The sequence below is a fragment of the Protopterus annectens genome, chromosome 1.part1 (assembly GCF_019279795.1).
Source record: "Protopterus annectens isolate FY-2018-M chromosome 1.part1, PAN1.0, whole genome shotgun sequence".
Lineage (NCBI taxonomy): Eukaryota > Metazoa > Chordata > Ceratodontiformes > Protopteridae > Protopterus > Protopterus annectens.
In genome coordinates, this window is record NC_056726.1 from 31,478,970 (window position 1) to 31,491,810 (window position 12,841).

Consider the following 12,841-nt stretch of genomic DNA (forward strand, 5'->3'; position numbering starts at 1 on the left):
TAGTTCAATATATGCCTGACCTATATCTGACATACTAACTGTCCAGGATGCAGATGTTACTGCTACATATTTCTTGTTTGCATTTATATTTCTTTATCTACATATCTGGGATGTTTTCACATGACATTTTCACTTTGATTTGTACAGAACCCTGCATTTCTTGACACACACTCACATTTCTGGTGAATAATTACATGCTACATGTGTGCTAGGTTTAGTTATTCATGCCAGCCAGTAACTGATTATTGTGGACTGTATATATGTTTCACAGCTACTAACACTTCCATCACCCACTTTATATGGGACTGCATAACTCTGGGTTGCCAGCACATTTTCAAACAGTACTGTTTGTATAATGCAAAGGTACAACAACATTTCAGACTCTGCGACACAGACACACTCTGTGTTTTAGACCTTTATTAATGACATTGCACACTTCCACAGGTTCACTCCTTTATTTGTTTTAATGGTGTTTATGGCAGACATGTTCAAGACATATTATACCTTTATTAATAGGTTAGAACAATCTTTTTTCAGGCTCACTCACTTATGTTATATGACAGTGCCTGTAGAGATATTATTCCAGACATATGCTACCTTTCTTAATGGGTTACTGCACTCTTTTTCTGCCTCTCTGACATTTTTATCTGACAGTACATGCAGAGGACTTATTCAGGCAATTATATGGCTGTTTTATTGGACTACAACACTTTCTTTCATGCTCTCTCCCATATTTTATATAACAATACATGCAGAATAATCACTAACCTGCCTGGTGGTGCAGCCTTAGCAGCCTATCTGCATAGGCTTGCTGATTTATAATATGGTCACCTGCAGCTGTAAAGTAAATGAAGAGATATTGAGACATACCTATCCATTATACACACTCCATTATCAATTCTTACATACTGCATTCCATGGCTACATACTCAGTTGTGGGGCATTCTGCATCCCACGGGGCCCCTGTATCCACTGGTTCAGGTGGTCCTGCTCTCGTCTCTTCAGGTCTGCATGGCGGTGATGGACCTGCTCACCAGTCTGAGGAACACCTGTGGCACTGGTGAGGTCACAAGCTAACCGGTTCCAAGCCTCTGCCTTGTACTATGTCCCTTGGAACTGGCCTTGCAGGAGTCTTGACTCGTGATGGTTGACAAGGACCCAAGCCATGTATTTGGACTCCTCGATGCCCCAACGTTGCACTCGGAAGCGTGAACCCTCTTCTGCACCTGCCATTCTGACTGCAAATGTGAGCTACAATCAGTTATGGCGAGTATTCCCATCTATGGGGCTTAAATATGCTGCATTTCCCGCACTTTTTTGTGATTGGCCATTTTGTAAAATTCTCAGCTGACTGCAGACCTGCTTAATAATGGTTAAACTACCATTCATAAGTATATGAATGTTAATAGTGGTTGCTTCCCCTATGTTGTCATGGTGTAGTGGTTCTGTACTTTGATTATGATGCACAGGGTCCTGGGTTCGAACCTTGTCATTTTTTTATTTTAATACTGTCTAGACATGCTAGGGAGTGTGGCTGCATTTAAGAAACTTAGCTCTACGTTGCTCCACAGTGCCCTATGGTGCCCTTGCTGGCACGGCGCGCACGTCCACGCAAACACATTGCACAGGGTAAAGCACTTTTAACCTTTGGGCAACTCTATTGTGCTGGGTAAAGCATTATTAAACTATGGGCAACTCTGTTTAGCTGGGTAAAGCACTATTAAACAGGCAACTCTGTTTAGCTGGGTAACGCGCTATTAAATTATGGGCACCTGTATTTAGCTGTGTAATGCATTGCTTAACAGCAGGCTATTATATATCTGGGTCCTTTAAAAATATTTAGTTTGTTCACTGATACATTGGCCATGTCACTGCTTTTAATAAAATTTTAATCATATATGTCTGGTATTATTTCAAATACTGATTTAAAACATAAATAGGAAGGGGAGTGGTGGGACTCAAACCGTGAATGCCTTCTCTTTGTGCATATGCTCTACCATTATGCTATTGCAATTTGGTGTGATTTGCATAAACATTCTTTCTTATGCTCTTCCACGTCAGAATTTCTATCTCTAGCTAAGCAATGGGCACACCCGCACACACACGTGCAAATACGGGCAGTTATATCATGGATTTAAAAAATATATATCATTATTTACTTTATATAAGTGTGATGGGGGTTTACAGTGTCAGGGAGTGTGGTGTTGGCTGCAAGTACATTTGAGCAAATTCGCTCTTGTGTGTTGACATTATGCTTTTGAAAACCTTGCAGGGGCATGCACATTTAGACTGCTCAGCATTCGGACACGCCCCCTGCTTTCCTACTCAGTCCGTGTAAGAGTTACAGTTGAGTCAACGTGTCCTCATGAATATTCATGGCACGCTGACGTCAAACCATTCAACTGCAGCCTCCAAGTAAGACTTATTAAGTCTTACATGGAAGATTAGTGAATCCGGGGACTACACTGGAAATCTGAGCCCATATAAAGATGTTCTTTGCCATGTTTTCATTATAACCATTATACATGCCCAAGACAGACAGGCCACACCCCTTACCCTTATTTTATTCCTCAAAGTTGACTTTCTTTTTGAGCTAATTCACTTTTTCTTTCCCCTTTCTGGCTAATTCTACCACTCTGTATTCTTTCACAGGCCTCCTCTAAACTGCTCACTTACCCTATTCCCTTTTATCTTGTTCTCGGCTTTCCCATCCACTTTCTTAGAGTTTACTTCATCGAAGGCATTTCTGTGACCCATTCCATCTTTCCACTCTCTCTCTTATACCAGGCCAACATCCTTCTCCTAACCATGAACAAACCAAACCACCACCTCCAGCCCTCCACCTTTCCATGAGAAATTTGTACATGTGGGTGTGAATGACCTGAGACCTGCCTCCCTGGACATGGAAACATGAAGGAGCTCCCGGATGATGTAGCCCAGGTGGTTATGACCCTAGCCCTGAGCAGCATCCTACCATCACCCAGGATGATGCCACAGTACAAGCATAAAATGATTGATTTCAACACTTGGCTAAGTTTCTGGTGTCATTCTAAGGGGATCCAGTATCTGTCTGCCTGGGATGACATGATTGACAGACCTTGATGCTTTGTCAGAGATGGCCTGCATCTATCACCCCTGCACTTCCGGATACTGGCCAAGGCTCTTGCCACCCCCATAGTGCCTTTTTTAGGTGGTGTTCCAAAGACCAAATTACCACCATAACAGCTACAAACAAATACAATTTGAGGGTCATGCTGCTCAGCGCTAGAGGCCTAAATCTCAAAATGCATTCACTCGAAGTACTCCTTAAAATGGAGAACATCAACATTTGAGCTGTAACAGAGACTCAGTTCAAGGCAGCAGAAAGCACCCCTGCACTACCAGACTACAAACTCATTCCACACCTTTTGGCCCCAGAACTTGGACTTAAGCTCCAAAGGTGGTGGTGTTTCCATATTCATAAAGGATGCACACACCACCAGTCTAGTAGCCCAACATAATGCATCTGAGATACTTCAGGTGCAGCTAACATTGGATAAGACAGTAATTCAGGTTGTAGCCTACTATAGGTCCTCAACCATGTCCCAAGAGTCACACTCCACATTCCTAAGCACCCTGGAGAATATTAGGGTCCAACCTAACACTCTCATACTGAGAAAATTCAACTACCCCTCCATTAACTGGGAAAACTACTCATGTACCAATACGCTTGCCCAACACTTTCTGGAATTCATTAATTCCAATGCTCTGGAGCAGCTCATTCTTACTCCCACTAGAGGTAGCAACATCCTTGACCTGGTCATTACTAACATGGGCGACCATTGCTCTATACCAATAGTCAACTCCTCCCTGGTTAGATCCAATCACAAGCTAAACACCTTGGAAATCCACATCCCTCCCACCCCCCAGCAAAGGTAACCACCATGAAAAACTTCTCCAAAGCTAACTTTGGGCTCCTAAAAACAGGTGGCTAACTTCACGGCACCCATGCAAATGGAGAACAGTTGTATGACTGCCAAATCATACACCGATGCACTGTATGAACACATACACAAATGCATGGATCTTGCTGTACCCAATAGAACTAAAACGCTCTCTTCAAAAAAAAAAGGAAGCCAATCTGGTGGTCCCCTGACATAAACAAAGTCTATAACAGAAGGAGGATACTGATGCGGAAAAAGGTAAAGTCCCAAGACTGGAAAAAACTCCCTTATCAGCCTCAACAAAAGGTTGAGTTCCCTCAACAAATCCTCTAAAGCTAGCTATGAAAACAGAATTGCAGCAGATAATAAAGACAACCTAAGGCCTTCTATAGTTCGATGCCAAAAGGTAAAACACTGCTACCTGAAGGTCCACCTTCATAAAAAATGTGAAATATAACTTGATAAAGATGATAGCGGACCACCACGAAAAGCAAAAGTATTTTTAATATAAAGACAAGATAAGAGCTTTCGCGTACATCACAGGTATGCTTCATCAGATCTCAATTAACCAAGCAAAAACTGACATTATATACATTATCATTGATTGAAAACACTCAGAAGCAAGTAATGAATTAATTAATTAATCAAGTGATTTAAAAATTATGACCCAAGTTCCTGCAATGTATATATACTCGCACAATAACATTTCATGTAATACAGCCCAGAACCCAAAAATCTATAGTTATGTAAAGAATCTCCATGGCAATACCCAGATTTGCTCTGAGCTACTGCATAATGGTACCTCCTATACCGAGCCAACAAATATTGCAAATATACTGGTGGACAGATTCAGTGCTAACTTTACCCCTCCCCCCCAAAAGGACCAATCACAATACCAGTAGATTGCCAGACACCCAGTATTACTGCTGCACAGGTTAAAACAGCACTGTCCAAGGTCAAGAATACAGCTTCTATGGGACCTGACAGTATCCCTGGCTGTGTTCTTCATGAACTACAGAGTGAACTGGCACCTCACCTGTGTGCTCTGTTCAATCACAGCCTCACCTCAGGCTTTGTCCCTACCAAATGGTGCACTGCTACAGTCATCCCTCTCCACAAAGGTGGAGCAACTACAGACCCAGGGAACTATCACCCCATTAGCCTGACGAATCTGATATGCAAAGCTATGGAACACATCATCATGGACCTAATAAACAAGGATATAGGGAATCTCAAAATTCTGGATCCTACAAAGTTTGGTTTTGTGAAGGGTAGATCATGCCTGCTCAACTTGGTCGACTTCTTTGAGTCAGTAACCCGAGCTGTTGATGAAGGTAAGGTGGTTCATACAGCCTACCTTGATCTGGCCAAGGCCTTTGATACCATTCCTCACTCAGGAATCATATAAAAACTTACTAAGCTAGGCATCAACCCTTGTATCACTAGGTGGGTTACAAACTGGCTCACGGATAGAACCAACAGTGTAAAAGTAGCTGACTCCAAGTTAGATTGCCGACCATTCATGAGTGGAGTCCCACAGGGTTTGGCCTTGGGTCCTCTCCTGTTTGGTATCTACTTCTCTGAAGTCCAGACCAACATGAAGGGACTCTGGCTGACAAAGTTTACAGATGATTGCAAGTTGGGAGCTATTATTAACTCCCCAAGTGATGTTGACATCCTACAGAAAGGCCTCAGTGAGACCAACTACTGGTGTCAGAACCATGGCCTTAAGCTCAATGCCAAAAATGTGTCTTCATCCCCTTTGGGAAAAACCCAGTTCTCTTGAATTACCACACTGATGGTACTCCACTGAACACAGAAGGCATTATAAGAGATCTGGGAACACAGGTTGACAACAACCTCTCTTTTGACCACCACGTTGCCACTGTGGTCTGAAAGTCTTTCTACGTGGCACATCTCATTACTAAGGGTTTTGCATCGAGGAAGAAAGAGGTCATTGTCTCCCTTTACTCTTCCCTCATTAGGCCAATCATCGAGTACAATGCGCCATTTGGCATGTACCTTACTAGACACCTGCAACAACTGGAGAGGCTGCAAAGGTACCTCACAAAGAAGATCCTAGGCCTTAAACACTTATCCGATATGGACAGACTCAAAAAACTCCAACTATTCTCTGTCTCATATCGCCTACATATAGTCGATCTCTGCTTGATTTACAAAGCCATGTCTGACCCAGCTCTGTTAGAAATACAACATCTAAAGAAATCCCAATCCCTCTGCACCACATGCTCCAGAGACCTCACCCTCATTACCACAATCAACAGAACATGCTGGAGGGACAGGTTCATTACCCAGGGACTACCCATGCTATGGAATAGACTTCCATACATGTCAAGCAGAGCACCTCATTGGCCCTCTTCAAGAGAAATCTTGATGAGTGGATGGAAAATAAAAAAGTCACCCCGGGGATCACTCCAGTGGCTCTACTTGACAGAGGCACTAGGAACTAAGGTTGGGAGGCACGATGCCAGGGTAATTGTATGGGCTAAACTTGTAAAGACTCCAGGGCCATTAGCCTAGTACACACCTATGAACCTATGAACCTATTTATTAAGAAGAAAATTACAGTTATTATGACAGGTAAGAGCATCCTGTTTAATATTTCTCTCTGCTGTGATATATGCATATGTACACAACCAGAGGCATATTTATAGGAAGAAGAAATAATATGATTGCCACTGAATAACTAATGAGCTACACAGCAGTATAAGAACTGCTATTAATTGTTATTCACCTCCATTTATGTGCAACCTTATGCATGCTACCACATAACCAAATACATATTATTTTCACAATCTTACTCCATCATTTGGTGTCTTCCATTACTACTGGTTTGGGAGAGGAAGGGTTATTACACACTGCTTCTCAGTCAAAAGCACACACATTGGGCCTAATTCTAAAATATGTTCATTCAGTGTAAGTGACCACTTTCATTGAGAGCAGGTGTTTTAGAATCAGGTCCATGGTGTAACCCTTTTTTCCAGATAGATCTTACAATGAAATAAGTCACTTACACTGAAAGCAACTCTTTTGGAATATGGCTCATTAATTTAGTGGAACTGTCAGTCATTGCATTTTACAATGTGGTTCTTTTCACTGGTTTAGTAAATGCCTGGTAAAATGTGTCTACAAAGGTCATACACCATGACTACCCAGATACTCTGACACTTTTAAAATGTGAGATTGGGAGTAAAGACGAATGGTGAGCATATACATTAAATAACGCCAGGCTAACATGCCCACTTCTTTCTGAACACAGATCCCATATTCTTTTAATGTCTAGCTAAATATATTATCAGCAGCACATCTCTGACAAGGTTTCTAACATGTGAACTATCAAGAATCTCATCACATCTGTGCTAAGGAGAAAGAGGAGATCTTGTTTTGATTATGAATTTTTAATATGTATATAGTGAAGTTTTAAGAACCATTGCATCTTTAGGTGTAGTTTAATAAAATACTCTTGTGTGAGAAAATAAAAATAACTAGATATTTTCTTCTTCTCATTGACAAAATTTCTGAGAGGTACAGCTGACCAGTCCTTTAACCATAAATAAAGTTAAAATTTATTCATAGGGAAAGGACTAGCCAGGCTGACATATAATCTAATACCTTTCTATACCTGTATTTACTACACAGTCAAATTCTGTTGCTCTTCACTGTAGTCAGTGTATTCTTACTCTATAGTTTTTAGGGGATAGTGAAACAATCACCTCATTGCTAATACCTATATGCCTATGTATACTTCACAAAATTAGTTTTTCTGTTGAAAGATAACTGACATTGTCCTTCCTTTCTTAATTTTTAACTACCCCTCCCTAGTTTAAATGCCACATGCTTTATTACTTTCCAGCTAAAACGAGTCTTCTATTAGTAAGTGCAACCTATTCATTGTTCTTCGTCTTTGGAAAATCTTCTACTTAGTCATGCTTGGCCCCATCTTTTTAAATACTGCTTTTCAGGATTGTATACATTACATTATTGTCTTTCCTTTTCTTTTATGTCATCATTCTTACTTTACAATGAATTTTCAAACAGCCAGTGCTCTACACTTCAAACACCCTCAGACCCTGGGCACATGATGTTTACTTTTGCGTAAAAAAAGTTTATTATTTTTTTCTCCAGTGCACACTCTCAAGACCATCATTGCCCCTACATCCTTATTACATCATTAATGGCATTCTGTACAATGTAATCATATTTACAGGCTTTTGCTGCAAGCTTTTCAACAATCCTGTAAGAAAATGAATTCTTAGTTTAGTCTTAGCACTTAGTGAAAACTGAGTATGTGGTTTGTGATTTTGTGTCTCCTCCACTGATGTTTAATGAAGCAGCTGCTGACACAGACACAATCCAGCACAGTATAACTGTTTATAAGAGTCAGCATTCCATGTGTTAGAACCTAGATTTATATTTTAGTGGACTTTCTTTAATATTGATCACAAATATAAACCCGATGATGCACATCTATATATAAAGTAGAGTAGAAATTGGTTAACTCGTTACATCTGAGTGACGCCTCCAGGTGCATCTGCAGTTAACTCCTACTGCTCCTCTAGGCGTCAAATATTACTTGTTCATACTTATATAAATAATTCCAAAACAATGCTTCATACAAGGTATCAGAATATTTTATCTTGAAGAATGCATGATGGCAAACACAATTATATTGATATCTGACCTCTGTCAATGAGTATTTGTTAGAATTGCAAGGTGATAACTTCATTTTTAAAGGCTCAGACCACACCCACTAGGAGTTAAAGGTACATACTCAAAATAGTTGTACTGGAGGGAATGAGTTGCATTAGCTATTGTAGTCATTCCACTATAAAATGATCAGAAATAAAACCCATTTTTGGCAACCATCATAATTAGACTCAGCAAGGCCTTACTATGTCTAGGCAATTCCGATTCTGTATCATAACTCAAAAAAATAATTTCCATGATTACTCCCAATTTGTTCACTCAGCATCTCCAACAGTGCAGACTGTAGGGAATCTTTTAGTCTGACATCTCATTACACTACCACAAAATATAGAACACTAATTCGGTGTTCCTCTTGAAACTGGGATCTTTGAAAATAGGTAGGAGCAGATTACAGAGGAAAAAATGGGAAATGCGGGATCAATAAATGCAGATGAGGAACAAAGTTTAAAAGAATGCAGAATTTGACTGAGCTATGTAATGGTTGACTAACAATGACTGGATAAATTAAAAGTGATGTACAATGTTTGCAGCTACAGTTGTGTTAGCACAGTTTGGAAGATATAATGTTTGCAAGTGAGATTGTGTCATTAGCTACAGACCCCCAACCATGACTCAAGACACCCACTCCACCTATCTGGACTTACTTGAATCCATCATGATTCAGCCCTCTACCCTGATCCCGGGATATTTTAATTAATCAACTATAAAGTGGAAGACCTATTCTAGCCCAAACATGAATGCCCAGAGATTCTTCAACTTTGTCAATGCCAGTGCATTGGATTAGCAGGTCGACATTTCTACAAGAGGTGAAAATATCCTGGACCTGGTAATAACCAACATGAATAGCCACTGTAGAACCTCTATAGTGTCATCCTCCTTGGTAAGATCTGACCATAAAGCAATCAATTTTGAGGTCATCATCTCCCCTGACACCCCCCCCCATCAGCTGCCAACAATCTCCTGAGGGCAGGTATAAGCAGCTTCTCAGCCACTGTCCCTTCAATTGGAACTATCACTAATGTCCAAGCCTACACCAAAAAACTATATGAGCACCTACATAGCTGTATGGACTCAGCAATACCTGACAGGATCAAATCATCTTCCTCAAGGAAGAATAAACCTGTCTGGTGGACAGCAATAATAAACAGACTCTATAATAAAAGGAAAAATTGCTGTCCAGGACAAGAAGGAGCAGGTGCCAAGTTGGAAGCAATCTCTCCTTTGTCTGAACAAGCAAATAAGGTCACTGGTGAAATCCTCTAAGGCTAACTTTGAGTCCAAATTGGCTACATCCACTAAGAACAATCACAAGGTCTTCTTCACATACGACTGCAATCTGAAAGGTAACACCCATATCTGCTCTGAACTGGTGGTCAATAACACTACATACACAAATGCCGTAGATATAGCCAATCTGCTGGCAGACAAGTTCAATGAAAACTTTACCCCCCCTGTCCCCCATCCCCCATCGGTAAAGCAGGATATCCCCAGCATCTGCCCACCTCCCCTCATCACCAGGAGGGAGCAGGTGTTTAATGCCCTCTCAAAGACAAAAAAAATACAGTCTCCATGGGACCTGACAACATCCCTGGCTGTATCCTACATGAACTCAGGCATGAGCTCTGAGATCCATTAGGCATCCTATTCAACCAAAGCCTGAGCACTGGTTTCATCTCAGCCAAATGGAGGACAGCCACTGTAATCTCTCTACACAAAGGAGGAGCATTCACTGACCCAGGCAATTATAGGCCCATTAGCCTATCTAGCCTGATCTACAAGGCCATGGAACGCATCATTATGGACCTTATAAACGAGGAAATTGGCAACCTTCAAACACCTGACCCCACACAGTTTGGCTTTGTCAAAGGGAGCTCATGCCTGTTAAACCTGGTCTACTTCTTCAAAACAGTCACCAAAGCCATGGACGAGGGGAACATGGTGCACACCGCCTACCTTGGCCTAACCAAAGCTTTTGACACTATTCCCCACTCGGGCATAATAGATAAACTCTCTCAGCTAGGCATCAGCCCATATGTTATCAGATGGGTAGCTAACTGTCTCACTGATAGAACTCATTCATTCAAAACAGGGTCAGCCACCTCTAGTAGCAGACCCGTAATGAGCTGTGTACCCCAAAGATTGGTCTTGGAGCCTCTACTGTTTGGATTATACTTTTCTGTGGTGCAAGCCAAAACCAGTGGTCTGTGGCTGACCAAGTTTGAAGACGACTGCAAGCTGGGTGCTGTCTTAAATTCCCCTAGTGATGGGAACATCCTCCAAGAGGGCCTAACCCAAACTAATGAATGGTGCCAGAAGCATGGCCTTAGACTGAATACCAAAAAATGCATCATTATCCCCTTTTGGGAAAATAGGGTCCCCACTAATAATCACATTAATAACAACGTACTAAGCATGCAATCAATTGTGAGGGACTTGGGCACCCTGGCTGATAGCAACCTGAATTTTGACCAAAATGTTACCTCGGCTGTACAGAAGGCTTTCTATGTGGTCTACCTCATACGTATGGGTATTTCATCCAGGAACAAGGAGGTCCTAACATCCCTGTACTCCTCCCTTATCAGACACATTATTGAGTACAATGCCCACTTCAGCATGTAACTTGCCAAGCACATGCAGCAGCTGGAGAGACCATAGAGGTTCCTGAACAGGAAACTCCAGGGTCTCAAACACCTATCCTATACAGATAGGCTAACCCCTGTCCCTCTACTCAGTCTTGTACAAACTGCTCAGAGGTGACCTGTGTCTGGCATACAAGGCCATCTCAGACCCAGCTTGATGGAATTGTTGCATATCCATAAGTCAAACTCCACTCATGCAACCCACACTCAAGGCCTCAGCCTGGTCTGTGACAATTAATAGAACTTGTCAATGGGATAGATTTCTGTCCCAAAGTCTCCCCCATCTATGGAAAAGACTAATTCTCCATGTCAGGCAGAGTACCTCTCTGGCCCTCTTTAAGAGGAACCTGGATGACTGAATGGGAAACAGAAAATACACCCTTGGGATCACACCTGTGACTCTGTGGGAGCATGGGCAAAATTCTTGGCTAGGCTTATAAGGGTGTCTGGGCCAGTAGTATCATCCTATAAACCTACGAACCTATTATGGTTTATATTCATTTATATAAATGTAAGATTGTCTATGTCAAACGTGAAAATTTAATAAAGATGGTTTTTGTTTAAAAAAATGAAGAAATAAGACCCCCTCAGCTACTAAACTGTTATCATTGTAGGTCTCCTAAATATTTTCATGTATCACACTGCGCTCAGATATAGTTAGAATAACTTGTTTACACCCACAATGTTAAATCACAGTATAGTTATATTCAGTTATAGCAATTTATAAACAAAACAATTTTAGATTGACATATAACCATGCCAAATGAATTTTTAATAGTGAGTGACATTTTGTATGTCTGATATAAAATATAATTTCAGTCAATTTACCATGTGTACAAATGACTTTCTAATGAGACTAACAACATAACGGCATTAAAGTTCTATTGGAATGACTGAAATAATTATGTTTTATGAACTGACATTGAAATAAACAAATCATTTTGTTGAACTATCATCCTGCGTTTATCAACCTTGTTTCTGGATGCTTTCTGAATGCAAAAAGGATAGAAGCTCTGCAGATTGCCTCAATATCTACAGGCAAATTAGGGACTATCATACACTGCACGGCTGAGTCCTACCACATACCGTCTTAATTCACACTACCTGATACCCTACAAGGAGAGATAATAGAAGTAGCATTTGGAATTTGCTGTTAGGGTTGGCTTTGAATACAATGATAAACCAGTATCTTATAAGAACTAGAATTCTTTTAAAAAGACATTATTATAAGAGTATGCATGAGAAGAAGAAAAAACATTTTCACAGGGTTTCCAGATTTAACAACTTCAGCCGATTTAACACTTTTAGCAAAGCACACACACACACACACACACACACACACACACACACACACACACACACACACACACACACACACACACAAACAGACAAAGGATAAAAAGGTTATTATGTAGACAAAGAAGCCCAAAAATCACAATATATAATTTTTTTTAATGGAGGCTTTCCAAATGCCATTTCTGTTTCTCATAAAAACAAGGCACAAATGAAAACCTCTGAAGAAGTAAAACTTGCCACTCTCTCTCCCCATGC

General features: G+C 40.8%; 1 protein-coding gene across 1 annotated transcript in view; it reads right to left on the bottom strand.

The window, feature by feature from the left end:
• The window catches only part of ADAMTS12 (ADAM metallopeptidase with thrombospondin type 1 motif 12), a 2,672,119-nt gene that overhangs the window by 1,808,577 nt on the left and 850,701 nt on the right, over window positions 1-12,841 (bottom strand). The gene's annotated exons all lie outside the window — the stretch shown is intronic.